Source organism: Mustela nigripes, chromosome 7, assembly GCF_022355385.1.
Source record: "Mustela nigripes isolate SB6536 chromosome 7, MUSNIG.SB6536, whole genome shotgun sequence".
Classification (NCBI taxonomy): Eukaryota; Metazoa; Chordata; class Mammalia; order Carnivora; family Mustelidae; genus Mustela; species Mustela nigripes.
In genome coordinates this window covers 21,436,474-21,440,976 of record NC_081563.1, presented here as the reverse complement: position 1 = coordinate 21,440,976, position 4,503 = coordinate 21,436,474, and the positions used below count along the sequence as shown (strand labels likewise).

Below are 4,503 nucleotides of genomic sequence, written 5' to 3'. Positions count from 1 at the left end.
ACTTGAGCAAGGTTTGACCTATAAATTAGGAAGCAGTTTTGGGGCGCCTGGGTGGCTCAGTGGGTTAAGCCGTTGCCTTCGGCTCAGGTCATGATCTCAGGGTCCTGGGATCGAGTCACGCATCGGGCTTTCTGCTCGGCAGGGAGCCTGCTTCCCTCTCTCTCTCTGCCTGCCTCTCCATCTACTTGTGATTTCTGTCAAATAAATACATTTAAAAAAAAATCAAAAAAATTAGGAAGCAGTCTTGCTCTTTTTTTTTTTTTTAAAGATTTTATTTATTTATTTGACAGAGAGAGATCACAAGTAGGCAGAGAAGCAGGCAGAGAGAGAAAGGAGGAAGCGGGCTCCCCACTGAGCAGAGTCCAATGAGGGGCTCAATCCCATGACCTTGGGATCATGACCTGAGCCGAAAGCAGAGGCTTTAACCCACTGAGCCACCCAGGCACCCCAGCAGTTTTGCTCTTACAAAAGAAGAGGATGGTATGTTCTCTTTAACACTTGGAGTACAAAACCCTTACCCTGATACCCCTTTTGATATTTGGAAGGAAGTTAACCCACAGGTCTGGGATTGTGATGTCCCCAGAAGGGCTACTTTTTTTTTTTTTTTTTAATAGCGAAACAAAACTGCATGTTTTATTTATCAAAGACAATGAAATCAGAGAATACAGAGAAATACAGAAGTTATAAAGCAAAATTTATTTTTTCAGATGGAAAAATGTTCCTGAATAGTTTTAGATGTATCTTTTAGTAGTAGTCAGTATCTAATTATAGACAACCAACCAATTTTATATGTCTCTATAGCTGTATTAAATGATTTTTAAGTTTAAAAGATGATGTAATTCCCATCATTTTTAATGTTGGCATTCAAAAACAAAAATAGAACTGAAAAGAAAACAGATGAGACATAAAATGATTTGCAAAATGTAGTAGCTTGTGAATGTAGATTCCAGTTGTAGTAATGGTCACATACACGCATACTCTTGCCACACGCACACACACACACACCACACTCCCATATTCCACAGACACATTTCTGTAACTTGAAAACAGATTATTTTGCATATCTTAATTCAAGATATGATTTTGTTAATTCTACAATCATAAAGCAAGAAGCTATTAGTACAAGTTCTGATTTGTTTCATTTAACAAACTAAACATCTAAAGAAAAAATTATTACAATGAAAATTGAAAGATACTTTTATTGGCTTTTTAAAAGACAAATGCCAATGAGAATATCTTATTCAGAAAATTAATTTTCAAAAGTGTCTTAAATGGGGCGCCTGGGTGGCTCAGTGGTTAAAAGCCTCTGTCTTCAGCTCAGGCCATGATCCCAGGACGCTGGTCCTGGGATCGAGTCCCATGTCGGGCTCTCTGCTCTGTAGGGAGTCTGCTTCCTCTTCTCTCTCTGCCTGCCTCTCTGCCTACTTGTGATCTCTGTCTGTCAAATAAATAAATAAAATGTTTTTAAAAAAAGTGTCTTAAATGAAATAAATATAACATCTAATACAATATCTTCCCGCAAGACTCTCTAAGATGGCAATCTTAAAAACCAAGGTTCTCGACTGAGAATCCCTAAATCTGGCATGTCCCTTAAAAAGAAAACAACAAAAAGATGTTCTCTTAAAGGACATGTGGAATACCCATATCTTCTTAAAATCTGTCCTAAAACAAACTATCTTTAACATCCAGATTTTCTCTATATGTTAAGTTCACTTAATTTTAAGTTAATTGAAAAGATATCCAGACACAGTTTCTAAGAAAACAATGCAGAAAATAATTTATGCATGGTTATTTACAGAAAGAGTTTGCTAAATAATAATGTAAGTATCATGTTCAAAAACCTGACAAAGCTTTTCTATAATCAGCACTGCAGTTTTCAAAAAAACTATATATAACAAAGGGCATTTCATGTGTACAGTCACTAGATGAATCTAGGAGCCAGAAACTAAAGCATCTGACATGGTTAATAATTTCATTTTTATTATACTAAATGTCAGGTCAGAAGTCAATGGCATTTACATGCTGGAAGACTGTTTCTCACTCACCCCTTTCAATTATATCGAACACTGATTAACCAAACATGACTGGACTTTACTGCTACAACTTTATAGTTTCTTTCAAGTATATGCAAATCTTTTACATGGGCACATATGCAAATGTGCAAAACAAATGAAATTTAAATATTTAAGAGAATGAACAGAAATGGCTTTTAAGCATAAACCATCCTGCCTACCATTCAATTCTGAAGATCTATCTTCTCTTCACTAATTTGTCTTCTGCTTTTAGTCACCTTCTATCCTATTAAAGTTGTAGGTTTACAGATTATCTGGAATTTTCACATTGGTTTAAGAAAAGAATGTCTGGTCGATGCAGTCTCTATAAGAAGAAGAAATATCTTGTTCTATGAGCAGCTGTCATACCTTCAGACATGTTTCTGACTTTTAGATAATTAACAAATCCTCTGAAGAAAAGCAGCAGGCCAAGTACAAGAAATATCCACCAAAGCCAATACTGTCCATTGAAATAGCCAGTAAAATAATCAGAAAACCTAACAATAAGAATCCATTTGATCAATGAAAGTCCAAGTCCACAGATGACACCATAACTTCCAGCTATGGTATTGGCGATACAGAAGGATAAACAAAATCCAAGCCAGTTGAAAATAAATGCCATGAAAAACGCCAGCATGAAAATCGCATCATTACCCACTCTGAGCTGGTCTGCATCACTAAAGTCATCTCTTGGTCCGCACTCTTCTTCCTGAATTCTCTGGGCTGTCTCTGCGGCTGCGGTTGCCACGGCAACAGCTTTGGCCTTCTCAGCTTCCTCGTCTGTAGGAAAGGAGGTAGCAACACTGCAGGGAGGTGGCACAGCATAAAAGTCACTGTAAACTTCTGTATCTGAAGTGGTAGGTACTTCCACAGTAATAGTACTGTCAGGTGGAGGAGAAGAGTCCATTTCAAGGACTGATGCTGAAGGAGCCGTCTGAACGCTCGGCGGCGCTGCGTTTGACGTTGATCGCTGCTCTGCCGCAGATGACTCGGAATTATCCTCTTCATCGTGAAGCACCTGGTAGCGGCCAGTTCCCGGCTGGTGATGATCCAATCCCGCCCGGCTCGGGATCCGGCTTCCGAGCGGGCGAGTCCTCTCGGTGCTCGACCCCCCTCGCCCAGCCCCGTCGCCGACGTCGTGGCCGCAGCGCCCCTTCCGCCTCCGTTTCTGCCGCCGCGGTTGCCCGGCCGGGCCGCTTCACTTCCTGCCGCCCCCGCAGCAGCCGCGGAAGCCTCCGCGTCCGCCGCCGCGAGGTGGAGCCCCAGAACCGTCCCCGGAAGGGCTCTTACAGCGCAACCAGTTCAAGTGGCCTTCAACGGGTCCGGTTGCTATGCCTTATAGAAGACAGTATGCCTCAAAGGCTGTGAGACAAAGGCTGGATTACAACCACTTACGGATACATTTCTCACACATGGTATTTTAAAACCATTTCATTCTCTTTGTAACACTCCAGTTTTACCAGTAAAAAAGCCAGTGGGAGGGCTCAGTTGGTTAAGCGTCTGCCTTTGGCTCGGGTTGTGCTGTCCTGGGATCAAGTCCGGCATCTGGCTCCTTGCTCAGTGGGGAGCCTGCTTCGCCCTCTGCCCTTCTCCCCTGCTCATGATGGTTCTCTCTCTCTCTCTCTCTCTGTCTCAATCTCTCTCTCTCAAGTAAATAAATGATTTCTTTAAAAAAGAAAAGAAAAGAAAAATCAATGGAGAATATCGAGTGGTACAAGACCTAAGGGCCATAAATGATGCAGTCATACGTATTCATCCCAGAGTGCAAAACCTATATACTATTCTCACCCTGGTCCCTGGGGATGCAGGCTGGTTTACTGCACTTGACTTAAAAGATCCCTTCTTGGGGCGCCTGGATGACTCAGTGGGTTAAAGCGTCTGCCTTTGGCTCAGGTCATGATCTCAGGGTCCTGGGATCTAGCGCAGCATGGGGCTCTCCACTCAGCGGGGAGCCTGCTTCCCCCTCTGTCTCTGCCTGCCTCTCTGCCTACTTGTGATCTCTGTCAAATAAATAAATAAAATCTTAAAAAAAAAAAAAAAAGACGCCTTCTTTTGCACCCTTTTGAAAGGGCCTCCCCTTCCAGCCTGCTGAATGAGCCTGGACAGCCTTGCCACGGGAGTTTAAAGACACTCCTCACTTATTCTGGGCTGCACTTAGCAAAGACCTCCGTGATATCACTCTGCGTCAAGGGCCTGTAATTCAGTATGGGGGGGATATTTTAATCTGTGGTCCAACAAAGGAAATCTGATGATAATTCTATAACCTTACTTAATTTCTTGGCAGACAGAGGGTATCATGTCTCTCCTAAAAAGGTGCAAATATCTGAGCAGAAAGTATGATATTTGGGATATGAACTAACACCACATCACCATACTCTATCTACTGATAGAAAAAAGGCTCTATTAGATCTTGAGCCCCCCAACTGATGAAGTTCTAGAACCTAGGTAAGGT

The 4,503-nt window shown here is 42.1% G+C and overlaps 1 pseudogene; it reads right to left on the bottom strand.

Moving 5' to 3' along the window:
* Positions 1–673: 673 nt before the first annotated feature.
* On the bottom strand, positions 674–3,344 carry LOC132022303 (NEDD4 family-interacting protein 2-like; annotated as a pseudogene).
* Between the last annotated feature and the right edge of the window lie 1,159 nt (positions 3,345–4,503).